The sequence below is a fragment of the Trichomycterus rosablanca genome, chromosome 4 (assembly GCF_030014385.1).
Source record: "Trichomycterus rosablanca isolate fTriRos1 chromosome 4, fTriRos1.hap1, whole genome shotgun sequence".
In the NCBI taxonomy this organism is placed as follows: Eukaryota; Metazoa; Chordata; class Actinopteri; order Siluriformes; family Trichomycteridae; genus Trichomycterus; species Trichomycterus rosablanca.
Window position 1 is genome coordinate 11,044,622 of NC_085991.1, and position 24,711 is coordinate 11,069,332.

General features: G+C 44.5%; 7 non-coding genes across 7 annotated transcripts; all 7 read left to right on the forward strand.

Annotated features, from left to right (window-relative positions):
* The first annotated feature begins 21,920 nt into the window (after positions 1-21,920).
* On the forward strand, positions 21,921-22,035 carry LOC134312710 (U5 spliceosomal RNA). The gene has a single exon (XR_010011628.1). It is a non-coding gene; the product is annotated as a U5 spliceosomal RNA (small nuclear RNA).
* Positions 22,036-22,152: 117 nt separating this feature from the next.
* LOC134313370 (U2 spliceosomal RNA) lies at positions 22,153-22,343 on the forward strand. Its single transcript, XR_010012252.1, has one exon. It is a non-coding gene; the product is annotated as a U2 spliceosomal RNA (small nuclear RNA).
* A 348-nt stretch (positions 22,344-22,691) lies between these two features.
* LOC134312711 (U5 spliceosomal RNA) lies at positions 22,692-22,806 on the forward strand. Its single transcript, XR_010011629.1, has one exon. It is a non-coding gene; the product is annotated as a U5 spliceosomal RNA (small nuclear RNA).
* A 117-nt stretch (positions 22,807-22,923) lies between these two features.
* Positions 22,924-23,114, forward strand: LOC134313250 (U2 spliceosomal RNA). The gene has a single exon (XR_010012139.1). It is a non-coding gene; the product is annotated as a U2 spliceosomal RNA (small nuclear RNA).
* A 375-nt stretch (positions 23,115-23,489) lies between these two features.
* On the forward strand, positions 23,490-23,604 carry LOC134312951 (U5 spliceosomal RNA). The gene has a single exon (XR_010011862.1). It is a non-coding gene; the product is annotated as a U5 spliceosomal RNA (small nuclear RNA).
* A 115-nt stretch (positions 23,605-23,719) lies between these two features.
* Positions 23,720-23,910, forward strand: LOC134313251 (U2 spliceosomal RNA). Its single transcript, XR_010012140.1, has one exon. It is a non-coding gene; the product is annotated as a U2 spliceosomal RNA (small nuclear RNA).
* A 374-nt stretch (positions 23,911-24,284) lies between these two features.
* Positions 24,285-24,399, forward strand: LOC134312712 (U5 spliceosomal RNA). Its single transcript, XR_010011630.1, has one exon. It is a non-coding gene; the product is annotated as a U5 spliceosomal RNA (small nuclear RNA).
* Positions 24,400-24,711: the final 312 nt, after the last annotated feature.

The window sequence follows — 24,711 nt, forward strand, 5'->3', positions numbered from 1 at the left end:
CACGTATGCTGACATTGGTAAAAAGTGAGGTGAAAAAGGAGCTACACGAACATTCTAAATTGCTAAATGACACCTTCTGCTAAATTGATCATAACTTTTGAATAGAAGATGATGGATTCAAAATTATTTTCTTGACAAATGGCTCACAAAATTGCAAACATTTCATATGTTCTATATTGTTCTCTATATTGCACAGAAATGTGTTAAAAATGTAAGTATTTATGAATTAAATAAAAAACGAGAGATTTTTTTAGGTTGATTTTGAAGGTTTTTTGTAAACATTTATTATATTACACTTCAAAAACATTGTGTTTCATATAATTTTAAAGAACTGATTCTCCTGGTTATAATGGTGTGTGTATATGCAGAGTTTTTTTTCATAAAAGTACACTTTCATTGGTTTATAGTGTATGCTGACATTGGTAAAAAGTGAGGTAAAAAAGGAGCTACACGAACATTCTAAATTGCTAAATGACACCTTCTGCTAAATTGATCATAACTTTTGAATAGAAGATGATAGATTCAAAATTATTTTCTTGACAAATGGCTCACAAAATTGCAAACATTTCATATACTCTATATTTTTCTCTAAATTGCACAGAAATGTGTTAAAAATGTAAGTATTTATGTATGAAATAAAAATTGAGAGGTTTTTTAGGTTGATTTTGAAGGATTTTTGTATAGATTTGTTTATGTTACACTTAAATAACCATACTGAGTTTTATATCATTTTAAAGAACTGATTCTTCTGGTTATAATGGTGTGTATATATAGTCTATGCTATGTACGGTATTTACACAATAAGGTTTTTTCTATGACCATGTTACATAGTGTCCGAAAATGGAATGTTCCACTCAGGCATGAAAGGGTTAAGAGCACCTCTAAAGGTACCCTCTGAAGAACATTCGGGAGCATTCTGCTCCCAAAGAGCGGTTGCCCACTCTAACGCTCTGCCTGTTAAAAGTGATATTATAAAGGCCACCTTAGAGCGTTCCGTGGGAAAGCAAGAAGGCTGTAGTTCGAATATCAGTGAGCACTGGAGGAGGAAGCCACGACATTTTTTTGCCTCTCCCGAAAATCGCTCGGGAGGCGGAATTGGTGTTTCGCCACCCGAGGGAATCCCGGGGTGAGCAGGAGAGTGAACTAGATTGTCAGGGCCGGGCTCGACAGTCGGCACACGCTGGGTGAGCTCAGCTACCCGTTGTGCCAGTTCGTTGAGCGCTAGCTCATGTCGACCCAAGGCCACCCCTTGGTGGTGCAAAATATTGGACACCGGAGGGATCTCTGCTGGGTCCATTTTCTGGTCGCACCTTTCTGTAATGATGAATGGACAGGACCCAAGGTGCAGAGATAAATAATATATTTTATTTAAACAAAAGGTACAAAAAACTGGAAAATAACACAAAAAGCTGAAACAAAAAGCAATCCGTAGAACCCCGATTGAGCCGCTGATCCGCCGGCGAGGGAAACTAAAAGAGAGAAAAAAGGGGAAAAAAATAAATAATGAAAGGCAGGGTTGCGAACCCCGGTCGCTCGGGTGCGGAGCATGAGCGCAAGCCGTTACACCAAACGCTGGTGAATGGTGACAAAGCGCAACGCGCTCTTGAAGCGCTGGGAGAACGATGCGCTGGAAAAATAAATAATAAACAAACACTCCCAACAGGGGAGAACCCAAAAACGCCTAGCGCGTTCAGTGAGGACAGGATCGGTGGCTGCTCCTGAAGCTCGTATCAGGAGATAGAAGTCGGCCGACCTGTAAAGCAAAAGAGGAGAGATAAAGAGAGCTATTGAGGCGGATTCGAACCGGGAGTGATGGCGCCGTAGGTAAGTGCTAACCAAGCTGCACCACCCAGGATTCAACTAACCGCTTTAACATAAGCCCTATGAAGTGCCGTAAAACCGGCAGAATAGCTGTTACCAACTCCCTGCTGACGAGGCAGGAGTGTTAGCGCTACACGCTACAAACAAACAGCAGCGTGAGGGCTGCACGTATGCTGACATTGGTAAAAAGTGAGGTGAAAAAGGAGCTACACGAACATTCTAAATTGCTAAATGACACCTTCTGCTAAATTGATCATAACTTTTGAATAGAAGATGATGGATTCAAAATTATTTTCTTGACAAATGGCTCACAAAATTGCAAACATTTCATATGTTCTATATTGTTCTCTATATTGCACAGAAATGTGTTAAAAATGTAAGTATTTATGAATTAAATAAAAAACGAGAGATTTTTTTAGGTTGATTTTGAAGGTTTTTTGTAAACATTTATTATATTACACTTCAAAAACATTGTGTTTCATATAATTTTAAAGAACTGATTCTCCTGGTTATAATGGTGTGTGTATATGCAGAGTTTTTTTTCATAAAAGTACACTTTCATTGGTTTATAGTGTATGCTGACATTGGTAAAAAGTGAGGTAAAAAAGGAGCTACACGAACATTCTAAATTGCTAAATGACACCTTCTGCTAAATTGATCATAACTTTTGAATAGAAGATGATAGATTCAAAATTATTTTCTTGACAAATGGCTCACAAAATTGCAAACATTTCATATACTCTATATTTTTCTCTAAATTGCACAGAAATGTGTTAAAAATGTAAGTATTTATGTATGAAATAAAAATTGAGAGGTTTTTTAGGTTGATTTTGAAGGATTTTTGTATAGATTTGTTTATGTTACACTTAAATAACCATACTGAGTTTTATATCATTTTAAAGAACTGATTCTTCTGGTTATAATGGTGTGTATATATAGTCTATGCTATGTACGGTATTTACACAATAAGGTTTTTTCTATGACCATGTTACATAGTGTCCGAAAATGGAATGTTCCACTCAGGCATGAAAGGGTTAAGAGCACCTCTAAAGGTACCCTCTGAAGAACATTCGGGAGCATTCTGCTCCCAAAGAGCGGTTGCCCACTCTAACGCTCTGCCTGTTAAAAGTGATATTATAAAGGCCACCTTAGAGCGTTCCGTGGGAAAGCAAGAAGGCTGTAGTTCGAATATCAGTGAGCACTGGAGGAGGAAGCCACGACATTTTTTTGCCTCTCCCGAAAATCGCTCGGGAGGCGGAATTGGTGTTTCGCCACCCGAGGGAATCCCGGGGTGAGCAGGAGAGTGAACTAGATTGTCAGGGCCGGGCTCGACAGTCGGCACACGCTGGGTGAGCTCAGCTACCCGTTGTGCCAGTTCGTTGAGCGCTAGCTCATGTCGACCCAAGGCCACCCCTTGGTGGTGCAAAATATTGGACACCGGAGGGATCTCTGCTGGGTCCATTTTCTGGTCGCACCTTTCTGTAATGATGAATGGACAGGACCCAAGGTGCAGAGATAAATAATATATTTTATTTAAACAAAAGGTACAAAAAACTGGAAAATAACACAAAAAGCTGAAACAAAAAGCAATCCGTAGAACCCCGATTGAGCCGCTGATCCGCCGGCGAGGGAAACTAAAAGAGAGAAAAAAGGGGAAAAAAATAAATAATGAAAGGCAGGGTTGCGAACCCCGGTCGCTCGGGTGCGGAGCATGAGCGCAAGCCGTTACACCAAACGCTGGTGAATGGTGACAAAGCGCAACGCGCTCTTGAAGCGCTGGGAGAACGATGCGCTGGAAAAATAAATAATAAACAAACACTCCCAACAGGGGAGAACCCAAAAACGCCTAGCGCGTTCAGTGAGGACAGGATCGGTGGCTGCTCCTGAAGCTCGTATCAGGAGATAGAAGTCGGCCGACCTGTAAAGCAAAAGAGGAGAGATAAAGAGAGCTATTGAGGCGGATTCGAACCGGGAGTGATGGCGCCGTAGGTAAGTGCTAACCAAGCTGCACCACCCAGGATTCAACTAACCGCTTTAACATAAGCCCTATGAAGTGCCGTAAAACCGGCAGAATAGCTGTTACCAACTCCCTGCTGACGAGGCAGGAGTGTTAGCGCTACACGCTACAAACAAACAGCAGCGTGAGGGCTGCACGTAGTCGCACCAAGCTATCCCTGACAAAGGATAAAACAAAGGGCTAACTACCTCAGCTTTTCAGCTTTACATATCCAAACGGCCTAATACCGTTCGGACTACCTTCTTTCCCTGAAAAAAGGTGAGTATACGCTCTCACACACAGAACAAAAGAACAAAGGTGCGACACCCGCTGCTGCACGCTAGTGGCCTAAATAGGCCAGGTGCAGCTGCAAGCAATCGCCCTAATCAGCAGACCTCCTACAAGAGGCCTTGCTTTGCTTTGTTCTGTAACGCCTGCTTCGCCGGGAACCCGGGGTAAGTTCACCAGCTACCGCAGGCACCCTAACATGGACTCGAACAATTGGTTGTATTTGGTGGGAGAGTGTCTTGTTTTGACTAATTTAAATTTGGAAATCGCCCACCATACCTTGTTGCACAACTTGTGGGTGCAATTCTGCTGCCCAAACAGAGAGCCATTTTGTAAATTGTGCATATTCTAAAGTTTTGTTCCAATTTTACAGGACAATGCCAGAGGTGACACTGCCGACAAAGCTGTTACACACCTTCCACTGCTCACTAACGACATTATTTGTTTACAGGTCCAGCTAACACCAGACTTTGATTGAACTAACTTTAAAATGTTGTGCTTTCCAACAGGATAAACACATTTAGAAGGTTCTGATTGTGTGTCTCCTGATGTTTGGAGATGTCCAGTGGGCAAACCATGTCTTACTAAAATACTATACCATACCAAATTGACCCATGAGTAGAACCATGTGTCAAACAGGGGGGACACAATAAAACAATCTATGCAAATCTAGATAATAAAAACCTGCCAAATGCAACAAGGGCTCCTAGTGAAGGACATCCTGTCTCTAATAATCTTTTGAACTGAGACAACATTGTGTCTATTACCCAGCTACTGGAGGAGCTGTGAAGAGGGAAATCGGCACCAAACACTGAAAATAATAATTCTCATACAGATGAGCATGAGATAAACAAAAAAAATAAATTGCCTTTAGGCCGTTTGAAATTCTGTTTGGACAACTCTACAAAGACATGGATTGAAAATATTTAATGGACAAAATTCTAATCGGACACAGGCAAAAATGCAGATTTAATGCTTGGTTGCCGTCAATTTTTTAATTATTTTTGTTTCAGTTGCCCACATCTAATGGAAAGAGGTTAAGAGGGGTCGGTCTCTGCATATGCGGAGTCTCCACACTGATCTCGTTTAGGTTTATTTAATGTTTTATTTTCAAGATTTGATTGTAAAATTTGAATAAAGGGGGGAGTATAATGGCAGGAATGAGAGTTTATGTTTAAATATGGCAGGAGTACTATGGCAGGAATGAGAATTTATGTTTAATATGCTGCTTTGTGTATTAAATCCTGTGATACATTGTGCTGGGGCAGCTGGACTGGCAGACCTATGGATATGCATGCAGATTCAGGGACGCCTGGTGAAGGTAATCTTCAGCCTTACCTCCTGTTTAGAGAAAAGGGAGTTGTAGCAATCTGTAGTATCTCTCAGCGCTGCTGCTTGCACGGACTCAGATGAGATGGACTCAGGTGAGATTAACCGTTTGCGACCCTGCGGTCACATATGAGGACATTACATTTTGACTTTGTTATGCCTTATTCCTTGACCTGCTAAACCTAGACCGATTGTTCCCATTAGTGGACATTTTTTGTCTGCCATCTAGTGGTAGCAAAAGTACTAGAACACTAATAAAGTTTGTTTGCTTCTTTATTAAGATTTTGACATTATGTTTTGCACTTTAGTTACATTTATGACAGAAACGGTGGTTGCTCATTGCACAAGATTCAGGTTATATCAGGCACAGACATGGACACTTCAGTGTCTCTGGTTCGCCTCACTGGCATGTCTTTGGACTGTGGGAGGAAACCGGAGCACCCGGGGGAAACCCACACGACAACATGCGGGCTCCGCGGAGGGGGAACCTTCTTGCTGTGACAGTGTGCGACAGTGCTGCCCACTGAGCCAGCCCAACTAATAAGGTTAAAACATAAGGAATAGGAAAAATACATTGAAAAAAAATCAAAGCTTGGGTCTCAGGAGATTAAATATAATTGCTTGCACGGACTTCGGTAAGATTCAATTTAATTGGTAATATTTTTTGGAAATTGTTAATTGGCAATTGTTAATATTTGATGCTTGTGTTGTATCTGATGAATCTTTTCTAGCTAATTGATCAGGTCAACTCACTCATTTTATAATTAAGAGGTTTGTTGAAAAGTTACAAAGAAATCGGCTCTCCCCAGGCTCTCAGGCTGCAGCGTTCTGAGTCTTCACCCCTCGGGGAAAGTTGAAGCACAGACCCCGACCTGTGCATGCAAAAGGTTTTTATACCCCTTGTCAAGACCTTATGCTCGTAAAGTGACACGTATCCCTAGTCACCAACCTGTCCTAACCATTTTTCCCTCCTGGCTTTTATCTGGTTTATGGTTTTACCACATTTATTGGGGTGGGTGTGTGAGCCCAGCTGGGCGCAGCTGCACAGCTGGGGGCAGCAGTTATGGAGAGCAGGATGTGATTTATTAGCCACAATTGTGCTAAGGTTTTAGTATTCTTTATTGTTGGCTGGAGACTTAAGAACTTACACAGTGAGGTGTAAGTTGGATTTACATAGAGAGTTGTAAATCGGGAGAATAAACAAGAGGCTTATTCGGAATAAACAAGAGGCTTATTCGGAATAAACAAGAGGTTTATTCAGAATAAACAGGTGGTTTATTCAGGGAAGAAAATTGGGCCCTTCGAAGTTTTTTGACCAAGGTTTTAGCGTGGGAAACCTGGTGCGGACAGATGGGTTTGTAACGTTGTGAATAATGCACTAGCCTCTCAGAAGGAGAGGACAAGTTGCATCCAACTAATAAACAATACAAAAACCAACTATACGTAGATATATGAAAATTGAGGATTGGTGACTGGATTGAAGAATTTATTGGATTTATGTTTTGTATGTGTCTATGTGTTGTATGAGACAACGTATGTGTTTGTTGAAATAAGAAGGGGGTGGAAGGTATTGTTTGTGTTGTACTTGTGTGTCTTTGTTCTAAGTGTTACACATAAACAATTTTTTAATAATCTGTCCAGGTGAACTTAAGCAGTGGAATGGAAAGTAAAAAGTAAGTTGGAATGGAAAGTAAAAAGTAAGTTGGAATGGAAAGTAAAAAGTAAGTTGGAATGGAAAGTAAAAAGTAAGTTGGAATGGAAAGTAAAAAGTAAGTTAGAATGGAAGGAATTGTGTAAAGTGGAATTGAGTTGTCTTAAGGGACAAAGTAGTTTGGCAGTTCGACAATACGACTGCAGCAGGTTGGAACAAGTCCAGACAGTATTGTTGTACTGTGGGGATTGATGGCGGTGTTATGTTTAGAAAATAAAGGAATGACCAAGACAGGGACAAGGAGATCGTCTGTAGATAAGGAAGAGATGATGGTAATAGTCAAATCAGAGATGGCATGGAGGGACCAATTGACTATAGAAACAGGTTATGACGACACAAATACCTGACTGGAATGGGTCAAGTACTCAGTATCTTCAGTGAAGATAGATAACTGCTTTGTTTGCGCAGCTGCAAAACCTAATTTGGCCACACATCCAGTAACTTCAGGAAATTGGACATGCCTACTCTCATTGTTCAATGAGGTTGAGCCAGTAGGGTGTAAGAATTTATCCATGTCTCACCCACTAACTCAGGAACCAACCCCAACCAACATCAAAGCTTATAAAGACAATTACACCTGTTTCGGGAGCAACAAACCAGGACCGATAAACAGGCGACATTTTTCAGAGGGATGGTGTAAGGAAACCATTATCCTGGATAGAGATGGGAATTATACAGGCAGCCAGCTGAATGCACAAAAATTCAGTAGGGCGGATTTAGTATGGTTGTGTGGAGATATGAGGATCCGGCGAAGGTTGCATGGGAATTGGTCTGGTGAGTGTGCGTTGGTCTTTCTGATTATGCCTTTTAGAATTTACAAGCAGCACGGAGTGGAGGATGCCGCGGATGTCCTGACCAATCACCACAGCCATCGAAGAGACACCCGAGAGGTCAAACCTGGCGGATCCTTCGACAAGACCGTGTGGATTGATGGTATAGGGGTCCCAGAGGAATTTAAGGCTAGGAACCAAATTGCTGCAGGGTTTGAAAGTGCCCTCTTTTGGTGGGTAACTATCAATAAGAATGTAGACTGGATAAACTATCTCTATTACAATCAGCAGAGATTTGTTAATTTCAGTGTTCAGGCCATTGAGGGACTGAGAGACCAGCTAGACCAGACTTCTCTTATGACCATACAGAATAGAATGGCGTTGGACATGTTGTTGGCAGAGAAAGGTGGAGTTTGCCAGATTGTGGGTTCATCGTGTTGCACCTTCATCCCCAATAATACTGCACCCGGTGGTAGTGTGACACGAGCTTTGGAAGGATTGAGGGCTTTGTCACAATAATGGAAGGAAAATTCAGGGATAAACAATGAATGGTGGTCTTTAGCCCGTGAACGGGCTTTGAATTTTTATGTTTGTGTTTCTCTGTATACTGTCACACCGTCAAAATATCATTGTTGGTAAACAAGGAACCTTCTGATAGCTTAAAATCTCTAGTTTTTAGCAACGTAAACATTGAGCTTATTTTGTTTATAAGTTCTTTTAAAAACACAAAAGAATTGTAGGTCTGAAAAATTTCTGCCAGAAATACAGCCTTTATATTTTGTAATATTATACTGCGGTACTTACTTTCATACCGACAACATTTATACCAAACAAGCCAGCACAACTTCACCATCACATTTCTGCTGTTTGTTTTACTTCAAATACATCAGCATCCAAAATATTACAGAAAAGTTTTACATCTGATAAAGCTCTGCCATCAATGCATAGCATGCAATGCATCAAGCACTCGGTAAACAACACCACCGCGACAAATGTACATCAAACAAAAGCATTAGAGCTAAACCAGCACATACCTGGATCTTCAATCTTCAAGCTGAGTCCAAATTTATGTTCATTAGTCCTTCCATTCCAGATAAAATCCACTTTTTGTAAATGTTTACAAACACCGGCGGCCATTTTGAATAGTTACAAGCATGTTGTATAAGTTTATAAGTCAATAACACGCGAATATCAGATCGTATTATAATGAGAGAGCGCTCACAGTAATCACAAAACCTCACTCTAACAGATAGCGTTCCCTGTTTTGCTGTGAGATTGCGCAATACCTCTACAGCCAATGTAGAGACAGTATCCATCTCACCACCTAATACTTGTTTTTCATTGGAGAAATGCAAAAATATTAGCATATTTTGCTTTTGATTGGAGGACCAGCTTATATCCCGCCCCACTTTTTGCATTTAGCCTCTCGGATTAGTCTAAACAGCTGTATTTCACCAGCCGTCACCATGGATACACATTACGCACGCTGGTATGTGTGCTTCTGAGTCAAGTAAGTGATTCATTCTTTTCTCTTAGGGCTGATAATACAGTGTGAATCTATTTAAACGACTCAGTTCGTGAAAAGTTCAACCGGCTGCATGTATTTTGTTACAAAAGTAGCGGTTTGTATATGTGTGTGTGCGCTGGGGGAAGGGAGCGCTTACTGGCTCACTGTGAGAGTTCATCACTCCAAAAAACACTCAAATGTTATAAATAATGACTTTATAAAGTATAAATAATGCATTTTACACATTTTATCTGCAGTATAATCTGTTTATTGTCAGTTAGAAAGCTATGGAAAGCTTTGGAGAGCAGTAAAGTGTGATGCCACTCCAGGTGCAATAACTCAAAATCAGAATGAGTTAGAGGTCTAAAATTTGGGCCTGTGACAGAAAACCCCTTTGGCTACAACTCTATATATGTTCTGTAGATGGTCTGCAGACCTGCAGTCCTACTTATACTCACTGAAACTTTGGCTTTAAAAAAAAATGTAAAAAGCGCCTACATTTTGGGGTGTTTTTGTCATCATTTGATCATTGTAACATAACATCATGGCATTTGGCTGTGTTTTTCTGATACTTTAAAGGGTTTTCTATAACACTGAAGTATAATTTTTGTGTTATCTTATAAACTTTCTGAATGAGAAGCCTTAGAAACTAGGTATGTCTTTCAGGCGGAAAATGCACAAAAATAGGCCGGACTAACAAGGGGTTAAGTGGCTAGAAGGGATATTTGGACCATGGGAGGGAGTTATTGCGAGTTTGGTGATGTCAGCATGCGTGGGAACGGCAATTTTAGTGGTATGTGGTTGTTGTGTCCCGTGTATCAGGGTGTTAATGGGAAGATTTGTAATAGATATAGTGAGTAGAGGAAGCAGAGGGGGGCAGGATCCACCAGTTATCCAGATGATGTTGGCTGATTTGTCTAGATATCATGTAGATGATGATGAGGAGGATACCCTTGAAGGTGGGCCGGAAGACCCACTTCGAGCAGTATAAGTGCTACTAACTCTGCTTAATTAAAGGTAAAACCGACCAAACAAGATGAGGAGAGAGGACCAGCACTACTGATCACACACCGTGATGAAGGAAGGAGACTTGGAAGGACTGGCAGAGGCAGACACTGAGGGGACTGGAAGACCCACTCCAAGAGACAGAAGTGCCACTAACTGGACCTGCCTACAGGGAACTAAACACAGCAGAAAGCCCGACAAAACCGACTATGTGGAAGAAGAGTCCAGTGGAATCAACGGAACGGAACAAGAAGATGGGGAAGAATTTAGTTAGACTAGGAGAGAAAAACATAAACATATAGTTCGCAGACACATAGACCATCTTTGAAAACACATAGTTTAGCTACAAAACGCAAGGGGTTAGTTCAGGATTGTTTACGATGTATGTATGTTTGATACTCTGCTATTTTTAGGAGGGATATTCTCTGTGTTTTATCGTTTAAATGTTTGTGCTGCTGCGGAAACAGGTAAGACCGACAGGGGAGAATCCATGAGACAGTAGGAGCTATGCAGAGAAACAGGAGCTATGGGCCCCTTCTGAATATCTGCAGCTCCGTCTGGTGGAGGACAACCTGAACGGACTTCCTGTGGAAGCCACGCACCCATTGTTTTTATTTTATTTTTCTCGTTTTTGATTTCCTGTTTTTAAATTGCTTTATTTTGTTTTCCTATTCTTATTTTATTTTCTATTTTTTGTTTGTTTGTTTGGTTTAAGGGAAGGAGCTGTTGCGATAGGTACGGTTCCTTTAGTTTAACTGGTAGCCTTTTATTTTTTAGATACCTTTTATTGTAAAAATTCAGCCCAGTGGCCATGTAGTCAGAAGGGGTTAAATTGGGGGTTGCTGACGGCTATCCGTTCTCCTGGAATCTAGAAACACCTAACCTATAGTTAAAAGTTAATGTGAAAGCATTAAGATGCTAAGATGCTTTCAAGGGGGGATGTTAGGATTTTCGGAACATAAAAACGTACATTTAATATGGGAAGTGTTCCGGCATTCACCCACGTGCTCCCTTTGTTCAAAATGGCGCCGGCCATGCTCCCTTTGTTCAAAATGGCGCAGGCCATTTCCCTTCCTGACTTCTACCGAGGGGGGGGAGGCGGAGCCCTGGGCTCTTTAGCACATTTCATTGGCTCCAACAGCAGCGGCGGAGGAGGAGCCTAGACTAGTTTAAAAGAACGGCGCGCTCAGACGCACGCGCTCTCTCTTCTTGGTTGCCGATCGTTTTGGATTGCAGGAGAAAGGAGCGTCGATCGGCTTAGCTCTGACATATATTCACAGATCATTTCTTACACTTAATAAAGTGTTTTTGAAGAGTACTTTCTGGATTCACCGACTGCTTTCTTTAGGACCTCTCGACAAAAGATTCGTCCTAACAGGTGTGAGAGGTAAGATGAAAGCATGAAAAACACAAAAATATCCACAGCCTACAACAGAGAAAGAGGGTTGAACAGGGATAACAAAGAACTATAAACTTGTTGTCACACTATAACAGGCTGCTCTAGTCCAGACCAAAGCTGGCATTATGGTTTTACAGAGAAAAGCAGGTATGCCAAACAGAGGAGCTGCTTTCGGTGGTGGTGGTGTGTGTGGTTAACTGATAACAAAGTGCAAAAAAAATTAACTTTGATCCTCTATGTTCTGAGGAATTTCACATATGTGAGTTTTTGTACAGCATCTCAATAGCTTTGTATCACTGGGTGTCTCTAAGAGCACAGTGATAGAGAGCAGAATCTGTCAGCTTTACATTGCTGATAGTAAATTCAGTAGATGTATCGTCTGTGTTTGAGTTCAATCGAGGGTCACCAGGAGTGCTCTGATCTGTACTGTAATCTTTTGCACCTTTATACAGTAAAAACTGTGGTGCGCTGTTAGGATTTTGTTTGTACCAGTAAAGCCAAATGTATCTGCTGCTGGACTCATATGAACATTTTAGAGTAACAGTCTCTGTTTCTTTCGCAACAATGTTGTCATCTACTGGCCCAATTTCATCTGCAAAACAACCTGTTTTAAATTAAACATTTTTTTATCTTTACTACAAATACATTTATTTTAAAACTGTTAATAAGATGAACATTAATCAACAAACTGTTTTACCAAATATTAATAAATATATATATTTTTTATTATTATTACCTGATGCTACAGTTAGAATAAGTGTTATGTATCTCCCAATGTTCAGCAAGTTGCATAATTGAGACATTTCTGAACACAGCTTTGGTTGCACTCTGTACAATAGTGCTGAATGAAACTTATAATGAGTCTCTAGGAAGCCACACACAGGAAGTGCAGATACTGCAGTAAAACTACACACATCATCATTTACAGTATCTGATGTGCACTAAGTCACTGCTGGAGACTTTTAGGCTGTGTTGTCTGTCAGTATGTAGAAGACTTTTATTTGTATCAACCGCTTTATCCAGATTTTAAATGTGATGGGTCCAGTTTCATCAGAAATCGCAGGAATACTCTGGACAGGGCAAATCTATTGCAGGGCTTCAACCAACCCCAACATAGCCAATCGAATTTGTGTACAGTAGATGCCCGGCAAGCCAATAGCACCTACAAAGATTTGAACCCAGATCCCAGCAGTGGACAACTGTGCTGTTTACCAGATATTCAGTAAAACTCTCTGTTTATGTTTGGATTATATATAAATTTAACTGCAATGAAAATTTCAACTACATTCTGTGTTTGTGAGTTTGTTTTAATGGTAGATCTTACTGGATGAAGTCATGAGGTTTGACTTTGTACCACTTTACGAGTTACAAGTAAATTATTTATTTAATTTATTAGTGGTGTCCACCTTTTAATTGTGCAAAAATAGTGTATAAAAAGTGTATTTAGACATAGAGTTTATGTTAGCCACTTATTGGAGCCACTTATTTTGTGATTAGTGAGCTAAATTAAAATGATCTAGTGAGGACTGTGGCTTTACCCAAAATGTCAAAACAGATTCTACCAGCCAAATCATGGACTTCACAAGACATCTGAGGATCTCCTGTGGTCTCTGGTATCAGGATAGTACAGTGGTACCTTGGAACTCAACATCAGTTGGTTCTGGGAGTGGTGTTCAGTTTAAAAGGCGTTGAGTTTCAAGGTATTTTTTCCCAAAAGGACGTATAGAAAACATGTTAATATGTCCCATGGTCCCATGGAACTGCAAATAGTTTAATGTTTAGTTTAATGTAAAATAATAGGGTTGTTTTTAACACTTACACACTGAAAATAAGACAAATATAATATGAATTAATATTATATAAAAATACAATAAAACCTGCACTTTACCTTCATTGTTTTTTTTCTTAATTGTGGAGATGCTTGACCTTGGAATACCGTATTACTTAGTGAGGTCAGTAAGTGTGCATTCATGAGCGCTTTTGTGCTGCCTGTGCTGCTATTTCCTATGATGTGTGGCAGTGCACAAAGCTTAACGTGACTTATTGTACTAAAACAACGAGTGATGAATTTTCATTAGTGGAGAGAACTTATGAGCAGTAATCATTAAGAGGGGTTTAGTGTTTCTATGTTGTTCTTTTAATACATTAAGTCACACTTTTTTTAACGATAAGCGTTTTAGACTCTCTCTGAAAAACTGATTCTCTCAATTTCTCAGCACCCCTGTCACGAGGGGGGCTAAGGCGAAGCAAAGGGGCAGACACACTGTGATGAAGACAGCTGTTGTCTTCATCCCCAGTTATACTTACTTGTCATACTTACCTTTTATGCTTACCTGTCCTACACACTTATCATACTTACCTGTTATACTTACCTTAATCCATGTACCAGCGGGAGTGTAAGTGTGCTCTGGGGAGAGCTGAAGGGCCCTCAGCTACCTCAGGGTGGGGGGTGGTGATATGGGTAAGGCTGGGGAAAGTAAAAGGATATTTTTATTAATTAATTATTGTGTAATTGCTTAAAATTTAATGTCGACATTTGTTTAAGTTTTGTTTTGTATGTTTGTTATTGTTTGGTGTAACATTTGTTTTCTTTGTGTTGTTTTAGTTGTTCTTCCCCTAGTTAAAGGAGAAATGGTTTATTCCATTAGAAAAGGGGAGGAGTTTAACTGCTAAAAGGTTAGAGGGGGGCTGGCTGCGGGAGGACCCACCTGATATTGAGGTTGGCGTCTAGTCAGTATGTAAAGAACCTGAACTGCTTTAGTCAGGATTTTTTTTTAAACCACGTTTGATTTCCGTTTTGTACAGTTTTTTTTTTGTTTGTTTGTATTGGTTTTCACGCACAGTAAATAAAACGCTCACTAAAAACCTACCTGCTGTGTCTACCCTGCTTCCTTGCCACACGGTCATTGCTACCCGCTGACTTCGTGTCCCTACACCTAGGGTTCAGCGAGGCAGCGTCACAAAATGGTGGCAGCGGAGTTTTACCTCGACAGCGTTTGTTAAGCGCCAAAGAGACGGCGTAAAAGAGGCAACGGCGGTGTTTGGCGGTGGGCGGATGGCGCACGTGTAACGAACGGTGGGCAAAACAATGATGGCGGCGTCGGTGTAAGCCACACGGAGCGATGGTACAGAGCGTGCGGCGGCCCTGAACAAAGATGGCTGTGCCCATGAGCTGAAATAACTAACAAAAAGTGGCAGAGGCATTGGAGGTGTACTGCTGGAAATATGCCTCCGAAAAAAGCAGCAACTTCACTCACGGAAGTGCAGAGGGACAGCACGAGTGAACCGAGCCAGTCTTCTGCGGCAGCGGATGAATCTACCGTGGGGAGCACACCGGCGAGCTTGGAGCAAGTGTGTGAGCTACTCCGGGGGTTCATCACGGAGCAGCGCGGCAAAGATGAGCTCATGCAGCGCAAGTTGGCTCGTCAGGACCAGCGATGGCGGTCTCTTCAACACCAGTTCGGACTATTTCAGGGGCAGATGCAGAGGAGTCATCCTGCGGATGGTTTTTAAACTTTTAGGGGTGAGGGGCATTACAACCACGCCATACCATCCACAAACTGACGGCCTCACCGAGCGCTTTATTCAAACCCTGAAGTCCATGCTGCGCCGTTTCGTCTGTGAGGTGGGAACTGACTGGGACATATGGTTGCCATATGTTCTGTTTGCATATAGAGAAGTTCCGCAGGCGTCCACTGGATTCTCACCTTTCCATCTTCTGTATGGCAGAGACGTCAGAGGGCCACTAGATGTCCTCAAAGAAGCCTGGGAAGGCGACAGTATTGGACAAAGACTCAATGTTCTCTCTCATGTGCTTAAAATGAGAGAAACCATGGCAAAGACCACAGAACTGGTTCGGGAGAACGTGATAAAGGCACAGCATCGACAAAAGACTTGGTATGACCGGAGGGCAAAGGACAGAGAGCTCAGGCCTGGAGAGAAAGCCCTTGTTCTTCTACCCACATCAGACACCAGTCTCTTGGTCAAGTGGCATGGGCCATATGAGGTGCTAAGGAGGGTCGACAAGACGACCTATGAACTGTTACTTCTAGACAGGAAAAAGAAGAAACAGACTTTCCATATTAAAATGCTAAAGGCATGGAAAGAACGGGACGGAGACATGTCTGAGCAGCTATGGGTGCGAGCTGTAAGCGAAGAGGAAGAGAACTCAGAGCAGTACTTCCCCACGGTCAGTAGTACAGACACAGCACCCGATCTGACTCATCTTCAATGGATGCAGCGTGAGGAGTTGGCTACAGTCATCCCTTCAGGTCTTTTCAGGGCAGACCCTGGCAGAACAGACAAAGTTCAGCATAACATCAGGCTGCTGAAAAATGATCCGATTCGTCAGACTAACTGTCGAGTTCCTGCACGTCTGGTCCCGGATCTAAAAAAAGAGGTGGAGGCAATGCTTCAGATGGGGGTGATTGAACCTTCATCTAGTGAATGGTGTAGTCCCGTGGTTCTCGTTCCGAAAAAGGATGGAGGACTTAGATTTTGTATAGACTTTTCAAAACTGAATGCAGTTTCAGCCTTTGATCCATACCCGATGCCCAGAACTGATGAGCTAATTGAAAGGCTGGGAAAGGCTAAGTTTTTAACCACACTTGACCTCTGTAAAGGCTACTGGCAAGTTCCACTGAGTCCAGAAGTTAGGGAACTTACAGCCTTTCGAGTTCCTTCAGGATTATACCATTTTTTGGTTATGCTGTTTGGTCTCCATGGGGCAGCGGCAACTTTTCAAAGACTGATGGACGGTCTCCTGAAGGACACGGAATACTTTGCGGCAGCTTACATTGACGATGTGGTCATTTTCAGCAAGTCATGGGATCAGCATGTGCGACACGTCGGAGAGGTACTCCAGCGCATTAGCAAGGCAGGTCTCACTGTGAATTCCAGCAAGTGTCACCTGGCAAAAGGGACAGTTTCCTACCTGGGATACGTCCTGGGAGGTGGGGTCGTCCGGCCTCAGGTTGACAAGGTGGAAGCAGTGAAGAGGTGTCTTGCACCGACCACGAAAAGATGGGTCAGATCCTTCTTGGGTCTTGCTGGATGGTACCGCCGTTTTATCCCTAATTTCTCCAAAAGAGCAGCAGTTTTAACAGACTTGACCAAGAAGGACATGCCACAAAAAATCAAGTGGACTGCAGAATGTGAGTCAGCGTTCCAGTACTTGAAAGACTGTTTGTTTAGTGAACCGGTTTTGCACAGCCCTGACTTCAGTAAACAATTTGTGGTGCAAACTGATGCATCAGGACGTGGACTTGGGGCAGTGTTGCTGCAGGAGAAGGACGGTGATCTTAAACCCATTCTCTACATTAGTCGGAAGTTGTTTCCGAGGGAGTTGAATTACTCCACTGTGGAGAAGGAAGGTTTGGCTATAAAGTGGGCATTAGATTCGCTCAGGTACTACCTGATAGGGACTGAGTTTGTTTTAGAGACTGACCACAGATCACTGCAGTGGATGGCGAATATGAGAGACACGAATGCCAGAATTACACAGTGGTATTTGTCCCTGCAACAGTTTAAATTTGAGGTGCGATACCGTAAGGGATCTCAGAACACCACTGCGGACTTTCTGTCTCGTCACGGCGAGTAGTGACGATGTTATGGGGGGGGGGGGGGGGGGGTGATGAAGACAGCTGTTGTCTTCATCCCCAGTTATACTTACTTGTCATACTTACCTTTTATGCTTACCTGTCCTACACACTTATCATACTTACCTGTTATACTTACCTTAATCCATGTACCAGCGGGAGTGTAAGTGTGCTCTGGGGAGAGCTGAAGGGCCCTCAGCTACCTCAGGGTGGGGGGTGGTGATATGGGTAAGGCTGGGGAAAGTAAAAGGATATTTTAATTAATTAATTATTGTGTAATTGCTTAAAATTTAATGTCGACATTTGTTTAAGTTTTGTTTTGTATGTTTGTTATTGTTTGGTGTAACATTTGTTTTCTTTGTGTTGTTTTAGTTGTTCTTCCCCTAGTTAAAGGAGAAATGGTTTATTCCATTAGAAAAGGGGAGGAGTTTAACTGCTAAAAGGTTAGAGGGGGGCTGGCTGCGGGAGGACCCACCTGATATTGAGGTTGGCGTCTAGTCAGTATGTAAAGAACCTGAACTGCTTTAGTCAGGATTTTTTTTTAAACCACGTTTGATTTCCGTTTTGTACAGTTTTTTTTTTGTTTGTTTGTATTGGTTTTCACGCACAGTAAATAAAACGCTCACTAAAAACCTACCTGCTGTGTCTACCCTGCTTCCTTGCCACACGGTCATTGCTACCCGCTGACTTCGTGTCCCTACACCTAGGGTTCGGCAAGGCAGCGTCACACACACACGCAGAGATAAATCTAAAAACCAAGAATTTATCAAAACAAAAGTAAACAAAACTAAACACAGCTAACTAAAACAAGAACTAGAAACTAGACTTAACATAAGCAAAAACTACAAACATGACTTAGCATTAGCAAGAGCTACAAATATGACTTAGCATTAGCAAGAGCTACAAACATGACTTAGCATTGGCAAGAGCTACCAACATGACTTAGCATTGGCAAGAGCTACTAACATGACTTAGTGTGAGCAAGAGCTACAAATATGACTTAACATTAGCAAGAGCTATAAACATGACTTAACATTAGCAAGAGCTATAAACATGACTTAGCATTGACAAGAGCTACAACAAGCTACCAGCATTAACAGACCTTTCTGATACAACAGAGTCCTGTTAAGCAGTCCCACCAAGACACCCCAAGCACACAAGACAAAAGGAGACAAACCCAAAATAGTTCCCCATGACACTACAAAAGCTGCCTCCTTTTATTAGGAGCAGCTGGAGATAATTAGCCCAGGAGAGCCAATCAGAAATGGGGTGTGGCAGGAGACAGAGTGTGCTCATGGAGAGGGGGGCGTGGCACATCAGGAGCACCAGAGCACACAGAGGCTGTCTGTGTTACATAACCCCCCCTCTACGAAACAAAAACGAGGAGGTTCTGGGCCCTGTGGGGCAAATTGAAAGTCATTTAAAAAGTTCCGAGGCAGGCATGACAAAAATGCTGGAACGCAGGCCACGGACGGAAAACCAGAAGCGCCAACGAGGGGCAGCGCCGTCGAGAGACCAGAAGCACCGTCGGAGGGCGCCAACTTGAGAACTAAAGCGCCATCAGAGGGCACCAACTTGAGATCAAAAGCGCTATCAGGGGGCGCCAACTTGAGACCAAAAGCACCATCGGGGGGCGCTAACTTGAGACCAAAAGCGCCAACGGGGGGCGCCGACTTGAGAACAAAAGCGCCATCGGGGGGCACCGACTTGAGACCAAAAGCGCCATCGGGGGGCGCCAACTTGAGAACAAAAGCGCCATCAGGGGGCGCCAACTTGAGACCAAAAGCGCCATCAGGGGGCGCCAACTTGAACTTGAGACCAAAAGCGCCATCGGGGGGCGCCAACTTGAGAACAAAAGCGCCATCGGGGGGGCGCTAACTTGAGACCAAAAGCGCCAACGGGGGGCGCCGACTTGAGAACAAAAGCGCCATCGGGGGGCACCGACTTGAGACCAAAAGCGCCATCGGGAGGCGCCAACTTGAGAACAAAAGCGCCATCAGGGGGCGCCAACTTGAGACCAAAAGCGCCATTGGGGGGCACCAACTAGAGAACAAAAGCGCCATCAGGGGGCGCCAACTTGAACTTGAGACCAAAAGCGCCATCGGGGGGCGCCAACTTGAGACCAAAAACCAGCTGCGTGGAGCCTGGCGAAGAGGCTTCGGGAGTCGGCTGCGTGGAACCTGGCGAAGAGGCTTCCGGAGTTAGCTGCGAGGACCCTGGCGAAGAGGCGTCCGGAGTCAGTTGCGAGGACCCTGGCGAAGAGGCGTCCGGAGTTAGCTGCGAGGACCCTGGCGAAGAGGCGTCCGGAGTCAGCTGCGAGGACCCTGGCGAAGAGGCGTCCGGAGTCAGCTGCGAGGACCCTTGAGAGGCGTCCAAAGCCAGCTGCGTGGACCCTTGCGAAGAGGCGTCTGGAGTCAGCTGCGAGGACCCTTGAGAGGCGTCCGAAGCCAGCTGCGTGGACCCTTGAGAAGAGGCGTCCGGAGTCAGCTGCGAGGACCCTTGAGAAGAGGCGTCCGGAGTCAGCTGCGTGGAGCCTGGCGAAGAGGCTTCGGGAGTCAGCTGCGTGGAGCCTGGCGAAGAGGCTTCCGGAGTTAGCTGCGAGGACCCTGGCGAAGAGGCTTCGGGAGTCAGCTGCGTGGACCCTTGCGAAGAGGCGTCTGGAGTCAGCTGCGAGGACCCTTGAGAGGTGTCCGAAGCCAGCTGCGTGGACCCTTGAGAAGAGGCGTCCGGAGTCAGCTGCGAAAACACTGGAGAAATGTCATTAATCAGCTGCTAAAACCCTTGAGAAACTCCTTGATTCAGCTGTGAGGACCCTGGAGAGGCGTCCAAAGTCAGCTGCGAAAACACTGGAGAAATGTCATTAATCAGCTGCAAAAACCCTTGAGAAACTCCTTGATTCAGCTGTGAGGACCCTGGAGAGGTGTCCGAAGTCACTTGCGAAAACACTGGAGAAACGTCATTAATCAGCTGCACAAATCCTTGAGAAACTCCTTGATTTAGCTGTGAGGACCCTGGAGAGGTGTCCGAAGTTACTTGCGAAAACACTGGAGAAACATCATTAATCAGCTGCAAAAACCCTTGAGAAACTCCTTGATTCAGCTGTGAGGACCCTGGAGAGGTGTCCGAAGTCACTTGCGAAAACACTGGTGAAACGTCACTCAGCTGCGAGGACCCTGGAGAGGCGTCCGAAGTCAGCTGCAAAAATCCTTGAGAAACTCCTTGAAACAACGGTGAGGACCCTGGAGAGGTATCCGAAGTCAACTGCGAAAACACTAGAGAAACATCACTCAGCTGTGAGGACCCTGGAGAGGCGTCCGAAGTCAGCTGCAAAAATCCTTGAGAAACTCCTTGAAACAACGGTGAGGACCCTGGAGAGGTGTCCGAAGTTAGCTGCGAGGACCCTGGAGAGGCGTTCGGACTGAGCTGCTTGAACCCTGTAGGGACATCTTGAATCAGCTGCTTGGAACCTGAAGATTCGTCTTGAATCAGTTGCTTGGAACCTGAAGATTCATCTTGAATCAGTTGCTTGGAACATGAAGATTCATCTTGAATCAGCTGCTTAGAACCTGAAGATTCATCTTGAATCAGCTGCTTGGAACCTGAAGATTCATCTTGAATCAGCTGCTTAGAACCTGAAGATTCATCTTGAATCAGCTGCTTAGAACCTGAAGATTCGTCTTGAATCAGCTGCTTGGAACCTGAAGATTCATCTTGAATCAGCTGCTTAGAACCTGAAGATTCGTCTTGAATCAGCTGCTTAGAACCTGAAGATTCGTCTTGAATCAGCTGCTTAGAACCTGAAGATTCATCTTGAATCAGCTGCTTAGAACCTGAAGATTCATCTTGAATCAGCTGCTTAGAATCTGCAGACTTTAACATAAAGCTTGAAACTTTAACAGGAAACAAAACTGGAGAGGACTTGGAACTGTTCGACTCTGTCTGGGTGGCAGGAGGGCCCGAACGTACAAACAGATCATTTTTGAAACCCTGACCTGCTGACTGACACCTAGAACCGACAGAGACCGATGAACATGGAACCTGCCTTAGAGACATGGACTGGACTGACTTTGACACTGGCGAACGTAAAGCTACCCAAACTGGCAGGATACAATCATAAACTTTCCTAACCAAAGACTTAGACTGACTACGAGTCAAGGAAACAGACGGACCTGGCAAAGGACTCACCCAAACCTGAGTACCAGAAAATTGATCTCGCATGAGGCCCTCAAACCCTTGCACTGAGCGGTCCTTTTGCGCTAGGGAGTCCCCCTTTTCCCGCTTTTTCATTTTCCCTCCATTTAACTTCAAAAAAAAAAAAAAAAAAGGCGAAAGACTTAATTTTCCCCCACCCTGTGTTTCTCCAGGCAAAGGCTGTGCTGCCTCGTCACCCACCCGACGACCCAAGGGCGCTTTTGCTGCAGGTTTTCGTCGCTCTACCTCGAGCCCTCTTCCTTGAGCGGCCGGTGGCCTACGGAGGCCCGGGCGACCGGCGAGCAGGGCTGGAGTTTCTCTTCATTCACGTACAAATCTTTCGCCTTTTACTAAAGATTTCCGTGGAGAGGAACGTTGACAAGTTCAACTTATTTTTTGAAGGCTTTGTCTTTGCAAAGCTGCTCTTTTGCTGGTGGAATGACAGAAGGTGTGTGGGCGTGAAGGCGGCCGGTCAGCGCCGTCCACTAGTCCGGGCCCTCAAAAGGTAGGGCCCGGGGCCCGGCGCCTATTTCAGGTTATCGCTTCTCGGCCTTTTGGCTAAGATCAAGTGTAGTATCTGTTCTTATCAGTTTAATATCTGATACGTCCTCTACCCGAGGACCATATATTAAATGGATTTTTAGGCCCGGGAGTCGGAAGAGGGGCTTGCTCCGTCCACTCCACGCATCGACCAGGTATTGCATTGCCTCCTGGCACGGTGCACCCTCATAAACGGTCAAATGAAAGAGAAAATGACGAGTGCTGGTGACTGGCCCCTGCTGGAAAGCTGTTGGGATTAGGGGGTACGGTGCCTTAGACCTTTGCCTAGCCTAGGCCCGGGAGTCCCCCTTTTCCCGCTTTTTCATTTTCCCTCCATTTTGTTCAAAAAAAAAAAAAAAAAAAAAGCCAAAGACTTAATTTTTCCCCACCCTGTGTTTCTCCAGGCAAAGGCTGTGCTGCCTCGTCACCCACCCGACGACCCAAGGGCGCTTTTGCTGCAGGTTTTCGTCGCTCTACCTCGAGCCCTCTTCCTTGAGCGGCCGGTGGCCTACGGAGGCCTGGGCGACCGGCGAGCAGGGCTGGAGTTTCTCTTCATTCACGTACAAATCTTTCGCCTTTTACTAAAGATTTCCGTGGAGAGGAACGTTGACAAGTTCAACTTATTTTTTGAAGGCTTTGTCTTTGCAAAGCTGCTCTTTTGCTGGTGGAATGACAGAAGGTGTGTGGGCGTGAAGGCGGCCGGTCAGCGCCGTCCACTAGTCCGGACCCTCAAAAGGTAGGGCCCGTGGCCCGGCGCCTATTTCAGGTTATCGCTTCTCGGCCTTTTGGCTAAGATCAAGTGTAGTATCTGTTCTTATCAGTTTAATATCTGATACGTCCTCTACCCGAGGACCATATATTAAATGGATTTTTAGGCCTGGGAGTCGGAAGAGGGGCTTGCTCCGTCCACTCCACGCATCGACCAGGTATTGCATTGCCTCCTGGCACGGTGCACCCTCATAAACGGTCAAACGAAAGAGTAATTGACGAATGCTGGTGACTGGCCCCTGCTGGAAAGCTGTTGGGATTAGGGGTACGGCGCCTTAGACCTTTGCCTAGCCTAGGCCCGGGGTTTCCTCGGTCCTTTTGCGCTAGAAAGTCCCGCTTTTCCCGCTTTTTCATTTTCCCTCCATTTTACTTAAAAAAAAAAAAAAAAAAAAAAGGCGAAAGACTTAATTTTCCCCCACCCTGTGTTTCTCCAGGCAAAGGCTGTGCTGCCTCGTCACCCACCCGACGACCCAAGGGCGCTTTTGCTGCAGGTTTTCGTCGCTCTACCTCGAGCCCTCTTCCTTGAGCGGCCGGTGGCCTACGGAGGCCTGGGCGACCGGCGAGCAGGGCTGGAGTTTCTTTTCATTCACGTACAAATCTTTCGCCTTTTACTAAAGATTTCCGTGGAGAGGAACGTTGACAAGTTCAACTTATTTTTTGAAGGCTTTGTTTTTGCAAAGCTGCTCTTTTGCTGGTGGAATGACAGAAGGTGTGGGCGTGAAGGCGGCCGGTCAGCGCCGTCCACTAGTCCGGACCCTCAAAAGGTAGGGCCCGTGGCCCGGCGCCTATTTCAGGTTATCGCTTCTCGGCCTTTTGGCTAAGATCAAGTGTAGTATCTGTTCTTATCAGTTTAATATCTGATACGTCCTCTACCCGAGGACCATATATTAAATGGATTTTTAGGCCTGGGAGTCGGAAGAGGGGCTTGCTCCGTCCACTCCACGCATCGACCAGGTATTGCATTGCCTCCTGGCACGGTGCACCCTCATAAACGGTCAAACGAAAGAGTAATTGACGAATGCTGGTGACTGGCCCCTGCTGGAAAGCTGTTGGGATTAGGGGTACGGCGCCTTAGACTTTTGCCTAGCCTAGGCCCGGGGTTTCCTCGGTCCTTTTGCGCTAGAAAGTCCCGCTTTTCCCGCTTTTTCATTTTCCCTCCATTTTACTTAAAAAAAAAAAAAAAAAAAAAGGCGAAAGACTTAATTTTCCCCCACCCTGTGTTTCTCCAGGCAAAGGCTGTGCTGCCTCGTCACCCACCCGACGACCCAAGGGCGCTTTTGCTGCAGGTTTTCGTCGCTCTACCTCGAGCCCTCTTCCTTGAGCGGCCGGTGGCCTACGGAGGCCTGGGCGACCGGCGAGCAGGGCTGGAGTTTCTCTTCATTCACGTACAAATCTTTCGCCTTTTACTAAAGATTTCCGTGGAGAGGAACGTTGACAAGTTCAACTTATTTTTTGAAGGCTTTGTCTTTGCAAAGCTGCTCTTTTGCTGGTGGAATGACAGAAGGTGTGTGGGCGTGAAGGCGGCCGGTCAGCGCCGTCCACTAGTCCGGACCCTCAAAAGGTAGGGCCCGTGGCCCGGCGCCTATTTCAGGTTATCGCTTCTCGGCCTTTTGGCTAAGTTCAAGTGGGCGGGACAGCGATCGACTCCTGAGTGTTGCAAGACTTTTACCATTGTGGTACTAGTCGCAAGCACTTAGGAGAATATTGCACTGTTCTACTGTTGGGGAAGAGTCTTGTGTGGTAGGCTTCATTTCCTGCTTTTACGGGACTCCAGTTTTTTTTCTCTTTT